This window comes from Peromyscus maniculatus, chromosome X (assembly GCF_049852395.1).
Source record: "Peromyscus maniculatus bairdii isolate BWxNUB_F1_BW_parent chromosome X, HU_Pman_BW_mat_3.1, whole genome shotgun sequence".
NCBI lineage: Eukaryota > Metazoa > Chordata > Mammalia > Rodentia > Cricetidae > Peromyscus > Peromyscus maniculatus.
In genome coordinates this window covers 25478800-25489842 of record NC_134875.1, presented here as the reverse complement: position 1 = coordinate 25489842, position 11043 = coordinate 25478800, and positions in this window count along the sequence as shown.

Sequence of the window (11043 nt, the reverse complement as noted above, 5' to 3'; positions counted from 1 at the left end):
TCAAATTATTTTGACATTATAATGTAAATACATCATTTCCTCCTTCCTCTTCCTTCCTCCAAATCTCTCAGTATAACCCTCCTTGCTGTTTCAAATTCATGGTCTTGGATGTGAGGGCAATCTGGCTACAACATGTGTCACCCCATTAATCACCCAGGGTCAGTTCAGCTGATCTGGCTCATTGACAGCTGTCCTCTTCCTCCCTCATCACTCCATGTGCATCCCTCCTGAAATGGTGCCCTGGCTCAAAGAGGACTACCTTCCCAAATAGAGGACTGGTCTTTGGTCAAGGATAGCTGCACTCCCCTCCTAGAATCTCCAAACAAGCTTTCAAATTCATGGCCTCTTTTTCCCATTGTACTCTTATCAGTAATTGTTACACACGCACACACACACACACACACACACACACACACACACACACACATTTCTAAATGCATAAGTCTGACCTTATGCATACAGACTGAGCAGTCTGTATAATGTTGCTCACAATGTTCCTCATATATATGTTTTCAGGGCTGACCATTGGTATTGAATAACCAGTTGGTGTGCTCTTCCCTGGAAAAGACTTTCTCCCCCACTTTCAGTAGTCTGTAGTTTCTTGTACTTTCCTGTATAGGATTGAGGCCTCCTGGGATTTCACCCATATACTTTAACATATTGTTGATCTTGTTCAGCTCACTGTTAGGCAGTCAGGTTGGTAAGACTTTATGAGAGTAGCTTCTGCCACTACTAGGAGACACAATCTCACAGTAAACTCCCTGATCTTCTGGCTCTTACAATATCTCCTCTTCCATAATCCACAACAATCACTGAGCGTTAGGTATAGGAGTTTCATTGTAGCCACAGGAACTGGTCTCCACACTATGCATTTTGATTGTTATCATTTGTAGTTTTCTTAAATGGTCTCTGTTGCAGAGAGATGTTTCCTTGATGAGGGTATAAAGACATATACTTAGGATGCCGGGCGGTGGTGGCGCACGCCTTTAATCCCAGCACTTGGGAGGCAGAGGCAGGCGGATCTCTGTGAGTTCGAGGCCAGCCTGGGCTACCAAGTGAGTTCCAGGAAAGGCGCAAAGCTACACAGAGAAACCCTGTCTCGAAAAAACCAAAAAAAAAAAAAAAGACATATACTTAGGATGTATTGTCCTCACCATTGTCAAAGAAACTTTTCTTTTCAGCAGAAAGTGACCAATACAGAAAATCACAACTGATCAAAATGTAGGGTTGTAGCTCTCAGTTCCAAGTGACACATCTATAACCCAACTCCAACACCTAAGACTCAGGGATCATTGTAGAAGAGAGGGTGGGAAGATTGTACTGGCTAGAGGAGGAGGCAGTGTGCTGTGAGCTTGCATCTCCTAGCAATGACAGGGAATTTATACCCATAAAGTCTCACAAAGAAGGCTGCCAGAACATAAGCTGAGCAAAGATGACACCAATATATATGCTAACATAGAAGGGGAAAGGCTCACTTATCTTGGGGATAAGGACAAATATTTAGAATGTATATAGTTATCAGGCTGTAAAGTGGCAGTTGTAAACTCTCCCCCGAGATTTGTGACTTCACCTGCCCTGGGGAGTTGCATGTATTTCTACTATTGACCATGATTTCCCTCTTGTTGAGCAGGTCCTAGGCCCATGTAGAAAGCTTTTCATTATGTCAAAGGTGCCACCACTTCAACCTTAGTGTTACCATGCCATACTGATTGTTGATGTGGTTCATAGGCATCATAGCTGGTAGGATTATGGGATGCTTCCCTCGTGTGGAAACTTACATCGTACCTTCTGCTAACATGAAAGCTAGTCTTCAGTGAGAAGGCTTTCAGGTCACTTCCAGCTCAGAGGCCTTTGAGCCTTGTGTCTGAAGTGCAGAATGTCTTCAGTACCTGGGGGTTGGAGGACACAAGCAAGGGCAATAGCAAACACTTTGCATGTTTTGAGGGACTCTTGGAGAACGCTGACCAAAAACTCAAAATGAAGCTTCTTATGTCTGGTGTTGGGGTTTTCTTGGACAGTCTTTGGTTCTTGGAGGGATCACTGTCAGCCCTGTTGGGAAAATTTCAATTAAACTGCATGTGCATATTTATATACTGATTACAGGTATTATTAACATTTTGGGGTAGGCTATAGGGATTTTATTAGATAAGCTGCAACTTGGAGTCACCCTGTTTGGAGTAACTATTTATTCTATAATATATACATAAAATGTTTCCCTATGGACATTTTCAAACATATTTAGGGCTATTTATATCATCTTCCATTTTCTCCCTCTTTATTTCCATCCTCTCTCCTCCCCTGTTAAATGCTCCCCCATTTTTCAGATTGACCCTTTCAAAGCACCTGTATGTGATCTCTTGCATTTAGTAATGTTTGCTTCCATAGGTATGGTTAGAGGGGTTATATATCTGGACAAGAGGAAATTACCAGTACCAACATCACTGAACATATATGAATCTATCCTCTAGAAAGCATTAACTGCCTATAGCTCTTCAATGAGTGTTATAGCCTCAAGAATCTATCCACCATCCACAATGGAATGTTGACAGACCCAGCTTTGAGTAGGCCTTATGCAGGTAGCCACCATTTCTATGAATTTGTGGGTGCAATGGCCATTTTTTAAATTTATTTATTTATTTTTCTTTATTAAGAAATTTTCTACTCACTCCTCATGCTATCCACAGACCCTCCCCTCCTCCCACCTCCCACCCTCAGCCCTCTTTCCAAAGCCATCCCACATCCCTATATCCCCCAAATTGAGGTCTCCCATGGGAAGTCAGCAGAGCCCAACACACTGGGCCTAGGCAGCTCCAAGCCCCTTCCCACTGCACCAAGGCTGTGCAAGGTGTCACACCACAGGCACCAGATTCCCAGAAGCCTGCCCATGTACCAGGGACAGATCCTGATCCCCCTGCTTGGATGCCCCCAAACAGTTTGAGCCAAACAACTGTCTTCTGTGTCCAGAGGGCCTAGTCCAGTCTCATGGGGGCTCCACAGCCACCAGTCCACAGTTCATGGGCTTCCACTAGTGTGGCCGGTCATCTCTGTACATCCTCCCATCATGATCTTGACGTCCCTGGCCTGCAGTATCTCTCCTCTCTCTCATCAGTTGGATTCCTGGAACTCAGCCTGGTTCCTGGCCGTGGATCTCTGTAACTGCCTCCATCAGTCACTGGACAAAGGCTCTATGATGACAACTAGGTTATTTGCTAGGCTGGTCACCAGAGTAGACCAGTCCAGGCACCCTCTGGACCACTGCCAGCAGACCAAGGTGGGGTCAACGTTGTGGATTCCTGAGAGCCTCCTCAGCACTCTGCCTCTTCCTATTCCCATGATGTCCTCATCTATCATGGTATCTTCCACTCTGTCCTCTCACTCTGTCCCTGTTCCAGCTTGACCCTCCTATTTCCCTATGTTCTCATCCCCCACTCCTTGCCCTCCGCCACCCCCCACACCCAGTTCACTCATGTAGATCTCACCCACTTCTCTTTCACAGGGTCATTCATGTGTCCAAACAACAGCCTACAGAATGGGAAAGATCTTCACCAACTCCACATCTGACAGAGGGCTGATCTCCAAAATATATAAAGAACTCAAAAAGCTAGACATCAAAATACTGAACAATCCAATTAAAAAATGGGCTACAGAGCTTAACAGAAAATTTTAAACAGAAGAATCTCAAATGGCTGAAAGACATTTAAGGAACTGCTCAACATCCTTAGTCATCAGGGAAATGCAAATCAAAACAACTCTGAGATACCATCTTACACCTGTCAGAATGGCTAAGATCAAAAACACTGAAGACAGCTTATGTTGGAGAGGATGTGGAGTAAGGGGAACACTCCTCCACTGCTGGTGGGAATGCAAACTTGTACAGCCACTCTGGAAATCAGTATGGCAGTTTCTCAGAAAATTGGGACTGAGTCTTCCTCAAGACCCAGTTATACCACTCTTGGGCATATACCCAAGAAATGCTCAATCATACCACAAGGACACATGCTCAACTATGTTCATATCAGCATTATTTGTAATTGCAAGAACCTGGAAACAACCTAGATGCCTCTCAACTGAAGAATGGATAAAGAAAATATGGCACATATACACAATGAAGTACTACTCAGCAGTAATAAACAATGATATCATGAAATTTGCAGGCAAATGGATGGAACTAGAAAATATCATACTGAATGTGGTAACCCAGACTCAGAAGGACAAACATAGTATGTACTCACTCATAAGTGGATACTAAATTGGAGGGAAAGGATGGCCAGACTGCAACCCACAACTCCAGAGAGGCTAGCTAATAGCAATGGCCATTTTATATCCAGGACACAGCTTTTACTAGCATTTATCTTCATTACTCAGCTCTTACATTGTTTCCACACCCTTTTCTGCAGTGTCCCCTGAGCCTTGGATGGAGTGATATATACATAGCATTTAAGGCTAAGCATTCAACAATTTTATCCTCCACAATTTAATAGGTTATGAGTTTCTGCCTTCACCATCATTCACTGAAAAAAGAAGGTGCTCTGAATACCAATTCTTTCTACACTAAGAAGTCACAGTCTTTTCTCACTTTAGTTAGTGCAACAACCTCTTAACTCATCTCTGTTTGGTTAATATTCTCTTTCTCACATAAATATATTAAGTAGAGCCAGTAACTATTTTAAATAAAAAATTGAAGTATGCTTTGAAAACTTAAGCTATATAAATATACACTCTTAAGGACCTTTACTGCTAAGTAAAAAATTACCCAACATGCATAAGTGCATGTTATATACCTATTGTTATTTTACCCCACAAGTTATACTAAGTGTTGTTCCTGAAAACATAATTATAGAATCAGACTAACTATGCATCAGTAGATGGATGGATAAAAAAAATGTAGTATATACACATGCTAGAGTGTTATTACACCTCAAAGGAAAATGAAATCATGTCATTTGGAGGAAAATGAATGAAAGTGGTAATCACCATGTTAAGCAAAATAAGCAAGACTCAGAAAGACAAATATGGCATAATTTCTCACATATATAGACTACACATATTTTAAAAATATATAAGACGTGAAAGCAGAGAGAGTAGTATTCAGGAGGAAGGAGTGGGGAAGAAAATAGAAGGTAATAGAAAAGGAAAGCTATAATCAAGGTACATAGTATACATGTGTGAAAATGACATAATGGAATATATTGTTTTATACAGTGTTCATATATTAAAAAGAAAAAATAACCAAATAAACAATGGTTAAAATAAAATACAAGCGCATTCAACAAATATTTACTCTCTATGACATCCTAGGTACTAGGAAAATACAGAGAATAGCAGAAAAAATTCCTAATCCTCATAATAATGCCATATTGGTGAATAGAGACACATTATGTGTAAACAGGAAGGCAGTCTTATTTCCAATAGCTACAGAAAAATAAAACACCTAGGAATAAATTTAACCAATGAGGTGAAAAAGCTCTGTAATGAACTGAATACAATTAAAGTTGACACAAGAAATGAAAGGTATCTATCTATTCCTCATAGATTGGAAGAGTCAGCATGGAGAAAATCCTATCTTACACAAAGCAATCTATAGGTAATCTAAGAGGTAATCTTTATTGAAATACCAATGATGCTCAGGAAATTAGGGGGGAAAAGATGCTATAATTACTATGGAGTCACACTGAAACCTAAATAGTCCAAACTCCTATGAAAATAACAAAACAGAAGACATTACACTATGTGACTCAGTAAGGCACAGTAATCAAAAACAGTATATAACTGATAAAAAAGCAGACACACAGGCCAATGGAAAGAGGGAGTGTAGAAATGAAGAAGGGAGTCCACAAATCTACATTAAACTGGCTTTTGACAAAGGTGCTAAGAATATGCAGTGGAAAAAAAATAGGCTTTTTTCACTTTGTTTTTCACTGTGTATAACAAGGACATTCTCATATGAGTACATATTGTAAGTTGAGAATATTCCACTCTTACATCCCTACTCTCTATTTCAGCCTCTCTACTTCCTGTTAATTGACTTTGATTCCCTGGAAAGCTCCTCTTCATGTCATATAAACATACTTGTTTTTATGTATCTCCATAAAATCTAGGGACAAAATTGAGAGATATATTTAATATTTGTCTGTCTGGGTCTTTTTAATTTTTTTCCTTGTATTTTATTTTACAATACCATTCAGTTCTACATATCAGCCACAGATTCCCTTGTTCCCCCCCTCCCGCCCCCTTCTCCTTCCCCCCAGCACACCTCCTATTCCCACCTCTTCCAGGGCAAAGCCTCCCCCGAGGACTGAGATCAACCTGGTAGACTCAGTCCAGGCAGGTCCAGTCCCCTCCTCCCAGACTCAGCCAAGCGACCCTGCGTAAGCCCCCGGTTTCAAATAGCCAACTCATGCAATGAGCACAGGACCCGGTACCACTGCCTAGATGCCTCCCAAACAGATCAAGCCAATCAACTGTCTCACCCATTCAGAGGGCCTGATCCAGTTGGGGGCCCCTCAGCCTTTGGTTCATAGTTCATGTGTTTCCATTCATTTGGCTATTTGTTCCTGTGCTTTATCCAACCTTGGTTTCAACAATTCTCCCTCATAGAAACCCTCCTCTTTCTCGCTAATTAGACTCTCAGAGCTCCATCTGGGGCCTAGCCGTGGATCTCTGCATCCAGATTCCTCAGTTCAATTTATTATTTAAGAATTTCATACTTCTACACAACGAAAGTATGATCATATCAACCCGCCATTTTTGCCCTCTACCCCCACCCTCACAATACCACTATCTCTTGATTTCCTGTCCTTTTTATCTTTATTTTTGAAAATTGAACACATTTATAAAATTAAATATAATTATATCTAACATCATTTATCCTCATAATGGCTACATACCCCGTCCGAAATTCATGTCTTTTTTTAAATAACCCACTAATTCTAATTAGTGCTTCCCATGTGTGCATGGGCCTGGAGCCATCAACAAGAGCACAGAAAACCTACCAGTGGCCCTGTGCTGTAGAAAGAATAGGCCTCCTTCCCTGAACTATCAATAGCTTCTCAGATAGGGATCAGTCCTCATGAGCACCTCCCCACTCCATGATAGAATTTTGTCCAGTTTGATCGTGAATGAGTAATCATAGTTGCTAAAAGTTCATAAAAGAAATACCCATACCCTATTTAGAAAAAAAGAATTTGAAAGCAAATTCTCTGGGATTTATATTCTTTCTACCTCTTCCTCCATGATGTTCTCAGAGTCTAGGTAGGGAAGGGTTGGAAAAACATGTTCCATTTAGGGCTACCCACTCATGGTCACTTATTCTCAGCTTGTTGACTAGTTATGATTCTCTACATTTGTAACTGCTTACTGCAAAAGGAAAACTTCTTTAAAGTCCTCTTTTGAGCTCTTGGTTGGGGATGTCCAAGAGTCTCCAAAAGCATACATGCTATTTCTATTACCCTTAGTTGTCCCCTGGAGGTTGAAGGTAAATCCACATTACTGAAGACACCATGCACTTCAGAGAGAGCGGCCAGAGGCCTCTGAACAGGAACAGACCTGAATGTCTCATCCCTGAGGGCTAGATTTCAAGGTACCAGAAAGTGCCGTGAAAGCTTCTAGAGGAGTGAAGTAAACAACAATGATACCCAGCTGTAACAGCTATGATCCACAACAATGTCCAGTATGGCACAATAACTGTAAGGGTGAGGTAATTGCATGCATACTTTGTTGGTAACATATAGATGTCTAATTGAATCTAAGACTCACCCAAGAGGGAAAAGTTCCTAGTACTGGAAACTTAGCTACTCAACTCCTCAGGCAAGTGAAGTCATGGATTTTGGAATATAGCTGGCAATCACCATTTCTTTAAACCAGTATGCCCCTTAACTACACTCTAAATATCTGTTCTTATACCCACAGATAAGTATGGTCCTCCCCTCTCATCAAGGAAACTTCTCTTTGCAAGAGAGAGAGAGAGAGAGAGAGAGAGAGAGAGAGAGAGAGAGAGAGAGAGAGAGAACATTACAAAAAGCCACAAGCAATCACATGCAGAGTTATGGAGTCCAGTATCAATGGGTGCATCTACAAAGCACACCCACATCTAAGGCTCAGGAAACATTGTGAAAGGAAACAAAGTGACTTTAAGAGCCAAAGGAGATCCTGCCCCAGACTTCCCTTCAATTCTCAACAGAGGAAACTCAAATGGCTAATAGACATTTAAGGAATTGATCAACATCCCTAATTATCAGGGAAATGCAAATCAAAACAACTCTGAGACACCACCTTACACTTGTCATAATGGCTAAGATCAAATACACTGAAGATACCTTATGCTGGAGAAGATGTGGAGCTAGGGGAACTCTCCTCCACTGCTGCTGGGAATGCAAGCTTGCACAACCACTTTGGAAAATTAGAAAATCTTAGAAAATTGGCAATTAATCTCCCCCAAGATCCAGCTATACCACTCTTGGGCATATACCCAAGGAATGCTCAATCATACCACAAGGGCACTTGCTCAGCTATGTTCATAGCAGCATTGTTTGTAATAGACAGAACCTGGAAACAACCTAGATGCCCTTCAACTGAAGAATGGATAAATAAAATGTGGTACATATACACAATGGAATACTACTCAGCAGAGAAAAACAATGACATCCTGAGGTTTGCAGGCAAATGGATGGATCTAGAAAAAATCATCCTGAGTGAGGTAACCCAGACTCAGAAAGACAAACGTGGTATGTACTTACTCATAGGAGGATACTAGATGTGGAACAAGGATAACTAGACTGCTACTCACAACTCCAAGGAGGCTACCTAGTAAACAAGACCCTAGTAAAGAGGACCCTAAGAAAGACACAGTGATTGCCCAATAACGGAGAAATGGATGATATCTACATGAACAGCCTGGACGTGAGTGGGGGTAATGAAGGGTGAGGGTCGAGGGAAAGAGAGCTTGGGGGAGCGGGAGATCCCAGCTGGATCAAGAACAGAGAGGGAGAACAAGGAATAGGAGACCATGGTAAATGAATACCACATCAGAATAGGAAGAATCCAAGTGCTAGAGGGGCCCATGGAAATCCACAAATAAACTGCTGGCAATGGTCGAGAGACAGCTGGAACTGACCTACTCTGGTGATAGGATGGCCAAACACCCTAATTGTCGTGCTAGAAACCCCATCCAATGACTGAGGGAACTGGATGCAGAGATCCATGGCTAGGCCCCAGATGGAGCTCCAGGAATCCAATTGGCGAGAAAGAGGAAAGTTTATATGAGCAAGAATTGTTGAGATCAAGGTTGGATAAAGCACAGGGACAAATAGCCAAACGAATGGAAACAAGGGGCCCCCAACTTGATCAGGCCCTCTGAATAGGTAAGACAGTTGATTGGCTTGATCTGTTTGGAAGGCATCCAGGCAGTGGGACTGGGTACTGTGCTCAGTACATGAGCTGGCTGTTTGAAACCTGGGGCTTATGCAGGGATGCTTGGTTCAGCATGGGAGGAGGGGACTGGACCTGCCTGGACTGAGTCTACCAGGTTGATCTCAATCCTCGGGGGAGTTTTGGCCCTGGAGGAGATGGGAAGGGGGCTGGGCTGGGGGAAAGGGGAGGGGAGCGGGAGGGGGGAGAACAAGGGAATCTGCGGCTGATATGTAGAATTAAATGATATTGTAAAATTAAATTAAATTAAATTTAAAAAAATAAAAGTCTTAAAAACTAAAGAGCCAAAGGAAAAGGGAGTTTACTTTGAGACATTGTCTCCTAGTAATATTAGAAGCTAGACTCATAAAGTCTCACCGGTATGACTGCCTAAATATAAGCTGAACAAGCACAACAAATAGACATGACAAAGCAGACAGGGAAAATCCCAGGAGGCCCCAGTCCTGCACAAAGAAGCACAGACAAATAAGAATGCTGATGATGGGATAAAGAGTCTTCCCCAGGGAAGAGCACCCCAGTTGGTAATATAATACCAAATGGTCAGCCCTGAAAACAAACATAAAAGTAATATCATGTGGACAGAACAGGTTATATTTTTGTCTATAAATGCATATACATATATGCATGTAACAAAAAATAGTGAAAAAAGGTCATGCATTTGAAGGATAGTAGGAGAAATGTATGAGAAAACAACTGGAGAGACAAAAGGAGAGGAAGAAATGATATAATTATAATATGATCATAAAAAGAATAAAAAGGGAGGCTTCTCGGACTGAAATTGAGAACAGTATGAGTCTATAGATACAAACATATATATTTAGAAGGTAGTTTGACAACATGTCCATGTAGAAAAATAACAATATCACTTTCTACCCTAGGACCCATAACCTACAAACGAATAATTTTTGACTAGTGTTACCCTACTAGGCATGAATTTGAAGCCTGCAAATCCAAACAGAGATTAGTTCCTCAATAACAGTAATTCCACTATTGCACCAGTGAGCACATCTTGATGGACAGGTCATGACTGTAACATGCAGGTTCTGGTGCTAGGTAAGACCACGGATCCCCCCCCCATACCTTGCATAGCACCTTCTGGAACCATGAAAGCTAGACTACAGAGAGAAAATGTCTGTCAGTTTGAGATTGATTCCTCTATGTCCTATAGCCAAAGTGTGTGGTGTCTTCTGGAGTAAGTTGTACTGTGTACTGATGTGGGCAACCAAGAGCAATGGCAGTAGCTTGTGCTGTTTTGCTGACTTCTGGGGCATCTCTGACAAATAAATAAATCTGATTATTTTTATCATTCTTTTAATATGAAGATCTTCACTTGCATATATTTTTCACAAACATAACTTTGCTTCCCTTTATGCTGGGAGAGAAAGGTTCTGTGGGTAGGCGTATTTTTCCATTCTTCTGTTATTGGAAACCTAAGTTGGTTCTATAACTTAGCTATGGTGAGTAATGTTGTAATAAACATTGATGTGCAAGTATCTCTCTGATACGTTGACTCAGAATCCTCTGGGTAAATTCTCAGGAATAATATAGCTGGGTCATACAATATATCTAGTTTTAATTTTTAAGGCAAGCACATATTGATTATCATAGTGGCTGGGT